This window comes from Macaca mulatta, chromosome 18 (genome assembly GCF_049350105.2).
Source record: "Macaca mulatta isolate MMU2019108-1 chromosome 18, T2T-MMU8v2.0, whole genome shotgun sequence".
Classification (NCBI taxonomy): domain Eukaryota; kingdom Metazoa; phylum Chordata; class Mammalia; order Primates; family Cercopithecidae; genus Macaca; species Macaca mulatta.
Window position 1 is genome coordinate 21,214,176 of NC_133423.1, and position 13,406 is coordinate 21,227,581.

At 42.7% G+C, this 13,406-nt stretch overlaps 1 long non-coding RNA gene across 1 annotated transcript in view; it reads left to right on the forward strand.

Moving 5' to 3' along the window:
* Positions 1–458: 458 nt before the first annotated feature.
* Positions 459–13,406, forward strand: part of LOC144336369 (uncharacterized) — a 28,900-nt gene continuing 15,952 nt past the window's right edge. Inside the window, exons 1-2 of the long non-coding RNA XR_013408096.1 lie at positions 459–657; positions 1,560–1,697. This is a non-coding gene — a long non-coding RNA (uncharacterized LOC144336369). The remainder of the gene's footprint in view (positions 658–1,559; positions 1,698–13,406) is intronic.

Consider the following 13,406-nt stretch of genomic DNA (forward strand, 5'->3'; position numbering starts at 1 on the left):
CCCCACCCACATCCTGCTGATTGGTCCATTTTACAGAGAGCTGATTGGTCCGTTTTTGACAGCGTGCCAATTGGTGCCTTTGCAATCCTCGAGCTAGACACAGAGTCACAGAGTGGTAGTCCTCCAAGTCTCTGCTGGGTTAGCTAGATACAGAGTACCAATTGGTGTATTCACAAACTCTGAGCTAGACACCATGCTGATTGGTTTATTTACAATCCTTGAGCTAGACACAGTCTGAGTGCTAGTCCTCCAAGTCTCCACTAGGTTGGCTAGATACAGAATACCAATTGGTGTATTCACAAACCCTGAGCTAGAAACAGAGTGCTGATTGGTGTATTTACAAACCCTGAGCTAGACACAGAGTGCTGATTGGTGCACATACAATTCTCCCGCTGGATAGAAAAGTTCTCCAAGCCCCATCCAGTTCAGGAGCCCAGCTGGCTTCACCCAGTGGATCCTGCACCTGGGCTGCAGGCAGAGCTGCCCAGCAGTCCTGAGCCGCACCTGCACTCCTCAGCCCTTGGGCTGGAACCAGGCGCCATGGAGCAGGGGGCGGCGCCTGTCAGAGAGGCTCAGGACACGCGGGAGCCCACCACAGGGGGAGGAGCTCAGACATGGCGGGCTGCAGGTCCCGAGGCCTGCCCCTCTGGGAAGCAGGTAAACCCGGCGAGAGTGCAGCGCCGGCGGGCCGGCACTGCTGGGGGACCCGGCGCAACCTCCGCAGCTGCTGGCCCGGGTGCTAAGCCCCTCACTGCCCTGGGCCGGCGGTGCCGGCCGGCCGCTCCGTGTGCGGGGCCCGCCAAGCCCGCGCCCGCGCCCGCGCCCGCCGGAACTCACACCGGCCCGCGAGCGCAGCCTGGATTCCCACCCGCGCGTCTCCTTCCACACCTACCCGCAAGCAGAGGGAGGAGGCTCCAGCCTCAGCCAGCTCAGAGAGGGGCTCCCACGGTGCCGTGGCAGGCTGAAGGGCTCCTCAAGCGCCGCTAGAGTGGAAGCCGAGGCCGGAGGACGAGGAGGCGCTGAGACTGAGGGCTGCTAGCACGTTGTCACCTCTCAGAAGGATCACTTGAGCACAGGAGATTGAGGCTGCAGTGAACTGTGACCTCAGCACTGCACTCCAGCCTGGGCAGCAGACTGAGACCCTGTCTCAAGACAAAAAAAAAAAAAAGTAAAATTACTGGAGGAATCAATTTCTATCTTCTTTATGTCCTTTAGAATTTTCTTTAAATTTATTTTTAATTACATTATAGTTAATATAATTAATATAATACATTAAATAGGATTAATTATAAGCCTAATACAATAATTCCTAATTGTAAGGAAGCTATTCTGCATCAGCGAATAGCATTATTTGATTGATTATGTTTTTAGAGGTAGACAAAGAACTGAATATAACTGTCAAATTATACACACTGCTGACGTGGAGGGGAAGGGAGAAATTTGGAGTTGAAACTGATGTGGTGATAGGTTAATCATGCTAGTAGATATGTTCACTCATTATCAAACATTTGTTGAGTGCCTACAACCGTGTGTATGTGTGTGTGTGTATTTTTTTCCAGGGTCTCGCTATGTTGCCCAGCCTGGTCCCAAACTCCTGGGCTCAAATGATCTTCCTGCCTCAGCCTGGCAAGTAGCTGGAGCTACAAGCACACCACCACGACCTGATTCTCCTACTATATTTGACTGGAGCATCAAAGGTGAGTAAGCCAATGTTCTAGCTCTCAATGAATGTATAATCTCGAGGGAGACTCAAACATACAAGCAAGCATGGGAGTGTCAGGTGTCCTCAGTAGTGGTATTAGCAAGGCTGATAGGCAGGAGGGAGGAGCTGATTCCAGCCAAGAGGTGGAGGTTGGGGGAGAACAGGCAGGAAAAAAGATGGAGAAAAAGATTCAGGAAAATATATATAGAGAAAATACCTGAACTAGTTCCTGTTGCCAGCTTGACCAGTGGGGACAAAGGGCATGGTGCATCATGTAAATATGATGCTAAACTGCCCAGGGCATCTGGGAAAATGCCAGTGGAGACTCAATGATGTGGTTTCTTAATCTTTCAATCAGTGCATAGAAGATCAAGTAGGATTGAGACAAGGGAGACCAAAACTCAGTAAAGAAAGATACAGGCCTCCGTGGCAGTGGTGGGGACACTCACTGGGGGATGAAGTACTAAGGATGCACACCTAGCCCAGCATGGCCCAAAACCTCAAAACTTACGGTTGCTGGAGTTGCCTCAAGCCGAGTGCCATGCATTTGCACGAGAGGCTTTTTGATTTCCAGTCCTGGAGCAATGATCTCACACTTCTCCCCAACCCATGGGTTCAGCTGCCTTTTGATCTACAATTGGGAACATCTGAGGCCTGTTTACTTTAAGAGACGCCTTCTCTCATGCCAGTGGAGACAGCAGAACGATTTGTTGTCCCCTGGAGTATCTGCCTCACCCGGCACTCTGGCTTCTCTGCTTTGTATGGGGATCCGGGGACAGTTGTGTTCCTCTCCTCCTGAGTTGCAAAGTGTTCTTTGAAACTGTGGTGATTGTGGTTGGAGGGAATTAAGGCAGATCCCTCAGGATCATACTTGAAGTTGACTCATACATCACATTTGCAGGCGGCACTGAAATCTGACTGCCCCTGATAGCACTCTTCCTAGGGGAAATTGGGTTGTGGGTTTCTCATATAAAACTTTAAAACAGAATCTTTAAAATACAACCCATTTTTCTCCAGGGCCTAGTTTTATTCACACTCATTGAAGACTGGTTGGAGAAAAGGAGAGCCATACTTGGCAGTAATTTTGTTTGCACTATATGCTGAGTACCTAGCACCAAGCCTGCACAAAGTAGTCATTCAGTAAAAATCTGTGGCATGAACAAATCATAACCATTAGGGATTGGAGAGAAAAATTTCCCAACTGTAAATATTTCTGTCTAATCCTTTATATTTTGCTATATACATTCAAACTGTTGTTTCTAATACTAAAGTGATTTTAATGTTTTAAGTACAATGCTATATCATTAAACTTTAGAAAAAATACATACAAATTGAATGGCTAAATGAATTGAGCTTTCTAAGTTAAACATACCTACAAGGAACTTTTGGGTTTTGTTTATTTTGTTTTATTTATTTATTTTTGAGCCAGGGTCTCTCTCTGTCACCCAGGCTGGAGTGCAGTGGTGCAATCTCTGCTCACTGCAGCCTTGATTTCCCAAGCTCAATCAGTCCTTCCACTTCAGCCTCCCAGGTAGTTAGGACTACAGGTGCAAGTCACCATGCTTGGCTGATTTTTGTTTTGTTTGTTTGTTAGTTTTTGCATTTTTTATGGAGCGGGGTTTCACCATGTTGCCCAGGCTTGTTTTTGTTTCTGTTTTAAATGAGGTTACAGAGGAGGCAGCAACAGTCAATATGCAGCTCCACAAATTAACTGCACACCACGTCCTCAGGAAACAACAGAAAGGTTCACAAATCTCATCCTAATGGAAAGAACCAACAGACTCTTTGGGCTAAAAAATAAAGGGAATAAAATATGACAGGGTGAATCAGACAAAGTGAACATGAATTGCAGGGTAAGTGTTGGCCTGGCAAGGATCACGTGGGTTCGGTTTCTAAGGCCACGGGCCTCAGGGCTGCTGGCTGTCTATGTTGCTGCTGCTGCTGCTGCTGGTGCAGATGAGGCTTGGGAATGAAGGCTTTTCCTAAAACGTACTTTTTGGTCTGGGACCGACAGTCCTGGTGAACAAAAAGAGGTGAGGGAATCAGCTCTGTGCAGTACACGAGTAACAGCATTCTCCTTTGGGAAACTCAGTGGAGCTAAAATGTGTTCGAGGCCTGTGCAGAAACTAGGACGGCGCCTTTAGCACTTGGTGAAGTGCCTGGTGATAATTCCAGAAATAATTGCACAAGGAAGGGGAGTGGAGGGGAGGCAGGGGACGGAAGGAGAAAAGAACGGAAAGTACATGATGCAAGAAGCGAAGCCCAAATGCTCAGTGCTGTCTCCCCATATCCCTAGGTGAGGCCACTAACAGTGGCAACCCACCTCGACTTTTCCTCCCCAGAAAAACTCGAAAGTTTCTTTAGTTCCTTCACTACCATCTAAATTTAGATTTTCTCAAGTCCCAGGATTTTCCCACCTTCTTCTCTACCATCAAAAGGCACTTGTTTTGTCCCTCATTAACTAAGGGGTCACTGATAGGTGACTTATCCATTTGATAACGAGATGAGGTGTTCATGGCTCATAATAGCGGAATGTGTCACCTCATCAGATACATTTACATTTTAATTGATATCTTGAATGCCGTAATCTGAAAGGACTGGCTAATGTGAGAACCTCAGGTACTACAGGAGCCCTGGTGGGAATACTGGGCTGGGTAATGGGCTTCCATTGCCATTTCATCAGCAGCTGCAATGGTGGCTGCCTTCCACTCAGGTGAGAAGCAGATCTCCAAGGCTTCAGGAGGAGATAGTTGTGTACTCTTTTGAAGACCCCCTAGAAGCAGAAATCACAGAAACCTGTGGTGGCTCATTTCTGGGTTTGATTTTCCAAGATAAAGAGATCCAACTGTTTAATTAAAAAGTCTTCTTTAAAATTTGAACTAATTTCTTCTGTTTATATCTCAATGAAGCTGGAGAGAAACTAAGCAATAACTCTTCATTAAGCATTCTTTTATACACTTGAAGGCCATAATTAAGTATTGCCCTCTCTAGGCACTATAACCTCAATTTCTCTAGACTTCTCTTAAAAAGAATCCCTTTTGCACTACCATAATTTTTCTGGATTTGCTTTAATTTTTCATAAAATTTCTAAAATGCAAGGGCTGTGTCTACTTTGTTGTTACTGCTGTTGTTTCATCTGGAAAGATAACAGCCTGGGCATCTCATCCCATGGTCAACACAGTTTCTGTTTCCTTGGGGGTACTATCAGACATGCCCCCCAAAATGTTAAACTTTTTTTTTTTCGAGACAAGGCATTGTTTTATCACCCAGGCTGGAGTGCAGTGGTACAAATCTTGGCTCGCTGCAGCCTCAACCTCCTGGGCTCAAGCGATCTTCCTGCCTCAGTCTCCCAATAGCTGGAACTACAGGCACATGCCACCATGCCTGACTAATTAAACTTTTTATTTATTTATTTATTTTTGAGACGGAGTTTTGCTCTTGTCGCCCAGGCTGGAGTACAATGGCTCGATCTCAGCTCACTGCAACCTCTGCCTCCCAGGTTCAAGCGATTCTCCTGCCTGAGCCTCCTGAGTAGCTGGGATTACAGGCACCCACCACCACATCCAGCTGATTTTGTATTTTTTAGTAGAGCCAGGGTTTTTCCATGTTGGTCAGGCTGGTCTCGAACTCCGACCTCAGGTGATCCGCCCGTCTTGGCCTCCCAAAGTGTTGGGATTACAGTTGTGAGCCACCCTGCCCTGCCATAATTAAACTTCTAAATAAAATAAAATTGAATTTCAGTCTCTTTTTTGAGCTTCCCTGAAACTTGCCAAGGTCCTCTAGTATAAAGATGCAAACTTGGAAGTAGATATCATGTTTCTTTTTATATTCACAGCACTTAGCACAACATCTTGCCTGTAATAGGTGTTCATAAAAATGTTTGTTGACTAATGGGTGGTGAAGAATGGCAATTTCGACCCAAACCATCTTTGTTACTTGTTATATTTCCCATGACTTCCAACATTCATATTAATAAACAGACAAAATGTGTGCTCCAAACTAGTGCAATTTATTCCCACTATTTACTCAGAGCTTAATCTCTTGCCACATTTTTGAGTTGGCATTTTAAGCACAAGGATTACATGTTAAGGAATATTTTCTTGCATGAAAGCCAGTGCTGTTGGGGAGGTCAGTTCTGAGGAAATTTGAGACGGTGACCATATTTGAGCAAAGGTTTTTAAAAATCACATTATCAAAGGGTGACTGTCACCCCCTGAGATGAGAAGCAGCTACCTGTCTTATTAAATGGATAGCTGAATATTCTTTTGAAAGTTTTCTAGAGATACAGAAATGACAGAAACTGCTTTGGGGATGAAAAAAATTAACACAAATATTAACAGAAATGCTGTAAAAACGAGGGCTATAAGGATCACAATTTTAGATTTGTAACCTCCTTACTGAGGTCCTTATCCGCTTTGTGGTTAGGAGTGGTCGAATGGTCAAATGCATATACTTACCTACAGACTCCACTTCTGAGGATGGCAATTTGCAGGTTTCCTGCCAACTCCCAGTGTTTTTTTGAGAAGGAGTTTCCCTCTTGGTTGCTCAGGCTGGAGTTTAATGGCATGATCTCGGCTCACTGCAACCTCCACCTCCCAGGTTAAGGCAATTCTCCTGCCTCAGCCTCCCGAGTAGCTGGGATTATAGGCACCTGCCACCACACCTGGCTAATTTGTCTATTTTTAGTAGAGATGGTGTTTCGCCATGTTGACCAGGCTGGTTTTGAACTCCTGACCTCAGATGATCTGCCCACCTTGGCTTCCCAAAGAGCTGGGATTACAGGTGTGAGCCACCGCGCCTAGCCAGGAAATTTCATATTAATTCCATGATTTTTATCTAATCTATAATTCATGTTCAAATATTATCCACTGTCCGCATAATGCCCACCAGAGCATTGTTTTTCCTTCCCTCCAGAATCCAGTTGAGAGCCACAGTTTGCATCTAGTTGTCTTTTAATCTTCTCTACTCTCAAATGGTTTCCCAACCTCTCTTTGTCTTTTATGACATTGATAATTTACAAATATGTAGGACACTTATTTTATAGAAAGTTCCTAAGTTTGGGTTTGTCTGGTGTTTCCTCGTGATTACATCTAGGTAGATTTTGAGGGCTTTTCCGCGAAAAGTCAGAAATCACAGATTCTTCCAAAGTTTTCGTGTTTCGTTCAGAATGAAATGTGCACACTTTACCAAGCCCTGCAAGTCCCCGCGAGGCCTGTCTTTGTAGCCTCCTCCTGACCGGGTTCTGGCTCGCTCAGCCTCTGGGTCTTTGCACCTGCTGTTCCTCTTCCTGGCATGCCCTTCCTTCAGGGTCTTTGCCTGTCTCGCTCCCTTCCTCATTCAGGTACATTTTCACCACACACTGCATGATCAGCTCAGATTCCCATCCCCAGCATTCTTTCAATGTTCAGAGCCCTCCCTTCCTGCCAGACTTCTGACATCCTGCCTCTTCCTGTCCTTCCCCTCAGAGTGGACGTGTGCATAACACAGACTAATACTTTGCTCTTTGGAACTAGCCTGGTGTCCCTTCAGTGCCATGTCATGGATGGAGTTTGTATGTAAAGCACTATTAATTTACAAGACAGTGACATCTAGTGGAGCAGCTGGGACCAGCTTTGAGCTAAAGGCTCTCAATACCCCTAACGATCCAAAGACAAAATAAAAAAACAAGAAACAACAAAAGGCACCACCTTGATTTCTCGGTAGAGTCTGAGGTGAGATCTGGAGAATCTAGTGAGGTTCCTGTGGAGATGTGACGTAGCCATTGATGGGTTAAAGATATCTGAAGATTCAGGTTTCTGTTATGTGTGTATGAGGGTGAGGGGAATAGAGGGCAGGCCTAATAGGAGAAAAATAAGACACACTGGTGTGTGAGACTGTTAAGGCTAGTATAAATTCATTTTTCGAGAGATCAATTTCTCATTCAAAAGGTTATGAACATGAAATTAGTGTATGCTCTCTCCAAGTGATAGTGATGATTCAAAATTGAAAAATTCATTCATTAAGTGTACTCAGCTGGGGAAAAGTTAGTAAATTTTCCTGTTTATTTATTCTTTACAATATAAACACAGGCTGGGCATAGTGCCTCATGCCCATAGTCCCAGCTACTCAAGAGGCTGAGATGGGAGGATCGCTTGAGCCTAGGAAGTTGAGGCTGCAGTGAGCCACGATCACACCACTGTGCTCTAGCCTGGGTGACAGAGTGAGAGCCTTTCTTTACATAAAAAAATGAAATATAAATATAAATACAGTTGACCCTTGAACAAGGTGGGGTGTTAGGGATGCCAACCCCCCATGCAGTAAAAAATTCAGGTATAGATTTTGGTTTACCAAAAACTTTTCTAGTAATAGCCTACTTTTGACTGGAAGCCTTACTGATAATATAATGGCCAATTAACACGTATTTTAAATGTGTATTATATACTAGATTATTACGATAAAGTAAGCTAGAGAAAAAAATGTTAAGAAAATTGAGGAGCAAGAAGAGGAGGCATTAGTCTCAGGGGTGGTAGAGGTGGGAGAAAAATCTGTGTGTAAGTGGATCCTTGCAGTTCAAACCTGTTATTATTCAACGGTAAACCAAATGCTTGAATAGTGAGACATTACCTAAAAAGCGAGCTTTAATTTTTTTTTTTTTTTTTTTTGAGATGGAGTCTTACCCTGTCACCTAGGCTGGAGTACAGTGGCGTGATCTTGGCTCACTGCAACCTTCACCTCCCCAGTTCAAGCAACTCTCCTGCCTCAGCCTCCCAAGTAGCTGGGATTACAGGCGACCACCACAACACCTGGCTAATTTTTGTATTTTTAGTAGAGATGGGGTTTCACCATATGGGCCAGGCTAGTTTTGAACTCCTGACCTCAAGTGATCCACCTGCCTTGGCCTCCCAAAGTATTGGGATTACAGGCGTGAGCCACTGCACCCAGCCAAAAAAGCAAGCTTTAAAATGCAATATAAAGAAATATTTTAATATCAATTACAAGTTCAATTAATTTGCATTTCAATGAGTAATGTGCAAGAGTGCACTTTTCTCATATACCAACAAACTATATTATCAGTCTTTTTTTTTTTTTTTTTTTTTTTTTGAGGCAGAGTTTCACTCTTGTCGCCCAGGCTGGAGTGCAATGGTGCGATCTCAGCTCACTGCAACCTTCGCCTCCTGGGTTCAAGTGATTCTTCTGCCTCAGTCTCCTGAGTAGCTGGGATTACAAGTGTGCGTTACCATGCCTGACTAATTTTATATTTGTAGTAGAGAAGGGGTTCCACCATGTTGGCCAGGCTAGTCTTAAACTCCTGACCGACCTCAAGAGATCCACCCTTCTAGGCATCCCAAAGTGCTGGGACTACAGGTGTGAGCCACGGCGCCCTGCTGGTCTTTTTGTTACTGATAATTTGATGGATAAAACAAGGCAAAACATAACTTATTTTACTTGTATTTTGCATTTCTCCTATTATGGGTGATATTGAGTAACTTTTCATCTGATTTCTTCTCTGTGAATTGTCTCCTTATACTTTACCCAATTTTCTATGATGTTGTTGTTTTTCTAATTGGTTGGCAGGAGCTCTTTGTATATTAAGTTAGTTTACATTTTGTCTGAGATATGAGTTACAAATATTGTTTTTCCGTGTATCATTTGTCTTTCAACTTTGCTGCTTATGATGGTTTTTGCCATGCAAAATGTTCTTTTAATGTTCTTTTTTTTTTGAGATGGAGTCTCACTCTGTTGCCAGGCTGGAGTGCAGTGGTGAGATCTCGGCTCACTGCAACCTCCGCCTCCCGGTTCAAGCAATTCTCTTGCCTTAGCCTCCCGAGTAGCTGGGACTACAGGCTCTAACCACCACACCCAGATAATTTTTTTTTTGTATTTTTCATAGAGACAGGGTTTCACCATGTTGGCCAGGATGGTCTCGATCTCTTGACTTCGTGAGCCACACACCTCAGCCTCCCAAAGTGCTGGAATTACAGGCGTGAGCCATAGCACCTGGCCACAAAATGTTCTTATAGTTTAGGTTTTCATGTTATGCTTAGAAAGGACTTTGCTTTTCTGAGGTTATAAAACAAAACTATTGCGTGGTTTATTGGAGTACTTTCTTGGATAAGCTTTTCAACTTAAATATTTGATCAGTCTGGAATTTGTAGTGTTGTCACTTTATTTTTTCATGTGCTGAATTGTTCTGACATCATTCATTCAATAATGTACCTTTTCCCCATTTAAAATGCCGCTTTTACTATACTGTAAATTATTTTGTCTTTTGGGTGGCAGTATAGGTTTGTTTTCCATCCTGTTGATTTACAGATTTGATTTACAGAGATGAGAAGATTTTTTTGTAAGGTAGACTTTTAATAACTGCTTTTATTACCAGGTTAAGTCATGCAGTTACAAAGTAGTAGAAATTTCTGAAAGGGCATTATAGGTTTTTTTAAAGCTAATTTTTGCATGTATGATTATCTAGCATTTGACTGGAACACTGTTCAAAAGGACCTGGCCAAATAATTCCCAAACAAAACACTCAACCCAAGGTTGTTTTCAACCCATTGTTTGTGAAGCTGAGTGCAGAATGTAAAGACTCTAAAAGAAGAGGACACAAAATCAGGCTGAGTAGAGGCCATTAGCAATGCTCAGGGCCAGCCAATCTCCAAACAGGGAACCCAAGGGTTTTTTTTTTTTTTCTTCTGGAACATTCTACTTGAATTATTGTTCAATTAGTCAACCATAGACCTTCAAAAGAGAACAATTTGTTAACATTATAAGGAGGTTACTGCATTCTTTGGACTGTGTGTCATAATTATAGTCAGCAAACTCCGACAATCTTCACAGAAATAGCCTCCATCATTTTTGTAGGTATGAAGATAATTTAATTCTCCATAGGGCTTGTTATTTTTGCTGGATAACAATACATGGCTAATAAGCTCTAAATGATACTCTTTTATTATATAAAAATACTAGCTTTTAAAATTTATTATGTTTATAGGCATTCACTGCTTGAATCAAGGTTAGGCTTGTTAAGAGATTAAAAGCAATTTTATTACAGCAGCATTACATATTTTTTTCCAAAAGAATAAAATTAATAAGCAGAAACAGCTTTTATTTTTGTTTGCATCCTATAAAATTGAGTTATTTTGCTTCAATAACTCATGTGAGGACCATGCCACCTTCTGAAAATGCTACACACCTACTTCTAAATATGTTAAAAGTTACAGCATGTCCCAGTCTTGTCCAGAGCAAAAGACTTAAGCATCTGATTGCTCTTGACTGTGCCTTGCCTGGCAACAGTTGCTGACTGTGTTGGGAAGAGCCACAGAGCAAGGCTGCACAGCCAGATGAAAGAGACTTTTTATGTAGAGGCAAAACACCTACTTGTTTCTCTCTCCAGTGTCGGTGATTTCTACTTTCACACTCATCAGCTTGTACATGATCCGCTAGCCTTAATTTCTTTCTCCTTAGGGGGCTGATTTGGATCGATTTGTTAAGAATGGTGTCCATTATCTAATGAGTCAAGAGAGAAGGGGATTTCTGTGGCAACGTGTCAACCAGTGGTAGGTCTGCAGAAGTTACAGGTGAAGAGGGTAGCAAGGAAGTCACCCACGAGCCATCTACGTGAAGGTCACACTGGCTTCATTGTACACTTTGAAGACTTTCTTAATGGCGTTGACATAGACGGTGGTCCTCGTGTCCAATCCCAGGTTAAACTTCATGGCTATGCACATAATTTGTCTGGCAGAACTCTCCATTGTGTACACCAGGTCAGCGTGCATGGTGTCTTTCTCTGATGCACCTGATATCCTGTCTTGGAACTCTGCTGTGGGTATAATGAGAATAGTTCCACTGTGCTTTCCAAACGTTCTTGCTAAATTCTCTTGAACAGACATGAGCAAGTGGTAATTAGAATCCCTTTCATATTTGAAGGTCAAACAGCCATATCTGACATGATTTAGATTCTTCAGCCACTCAAAGTAGGACACTGTCCCTCCTTTGGCATTCAGGTAGAGATCTGGAATAACCATAATGCTCCTGACTTCAATTCCTCCCTGTCACACACACATTCCTAGTTCTCCCATCTTAAAAAGTCCCTCTCTGGACCTCACTTTGCCTCCTGCCTCTGCCAACTTCTCTCATTTTTCTTTCATTAAGAAACCCTCTTGAAACAGTTGTTCATATGCACTGTTTTCACTTTCCCTCCTTCCATTCTCTCCTGAACCCACACACACTGGGCTTTGCACCCAGTACGCCACCAAAACCGTCCTAGCAAAGGATACCAATGACTCAAGGTGTGATTTGCCCAGGACTGTCCTGGTTTGCACCTGTTGTCCTGGCATAGTTATGGTGTCTCCTTTTCCTCTCAAAGGGGATGTATATATCTCATACATACATTCATATCTCATATATATATGTGTGTGTGTGTATATATATATAATCTCAGATATCTGTATGGAGTAGGAATAGTCTTTTACATAAGAGGCTATTTATTCATATCCACAGTAAAGTTATCAATTTCATACATTTCCATTGATGTAATACTTTTACCTAATCTACAATCCATATTACAGTTTCGTCAATTTTGACCTAATAATTTCCTATAGAACATCATTGTGTGCCACACATCCTTGTCCCCCATCATAGACTCCAGTCTAGGGTCAGGTATTGGATTTATTTGCAATGTCTCCTTAGCTTCCTTTAACCTAGAACATTTCTTTGTCTTTTACAACATTGACCTTTTAAATTTTATTTTAGGGGATACACGTGCAGGTTTGTTACCTGCATATATTGCATAATAGTGAGGTTTGTGTTTCCAGTGAACCCATCAACCAAATAATGAACATTGTACCCAGTAGGCAGTTTTTCATCCCTTACGCCCCTAGTGATCTCCCCTATTTTGAAGTCCCAAGTGTCTATTATTTTCATCTTAATGTCCGTGTGTACCCATTGTTTAGCTCCCATGCAGTATTTGATTTTCTGTTTCTGAGTTATTTCACTTAGGATAATGGCCTCCAGCTCCATCCATGTTGCTGCAAAGATATGGTTTCATTCTTTTGTATGGTTGTATAGTATATTCCATGATGTCTATATACCAGATTTTCTTTATTCAATCAACTGTACAATATGAATATTTTTGACAAATAGTCTTCCCTGACTTTTTTTTTTAGGTTTTCTTTTTATTATTATTATTATTATACTTTAAGTTCTAGGGTACATGTGCATAACATGCACGTTTATTACATAGGTACACATGTGCCATCTTGGTTTGCTGCACCCATACACTCGTCATTTACGTTAGGTATTTCTCCTAATGCTATCCCTCCCCCAGACCCCCCACCCCCCGACAGGCCCTGGTGTGTGATGTTTCCTGCCCTGTGTCCAAGTGTCCTCATTGTTCAATTCACACCTATGAGTGAGAACATGCGGTGTTTGGTTTTCTGTCCTTGTGATAGTTTGCTGAGAATGATGGTTTCCAACTTCATCCATGTCCCTGCAAAGGACATGAACTCATCTTTTTTATGGCTGCATAGTAATCCATGGTATATATGTGCCATATTTTCTTAATCCAGTCTATCATTGATGGACATTTGGGTTGGTTCCAAGTCTTTGCTATTGTGAATAGTGCTGCAGTAAACATACATGTGCATGTGTCTTTATAGTAGCAGGATTTATAATCTTTTGGATATATACCCAGTAATGGGATCTCTGGGTCAAATGGTATTTCTAGTTC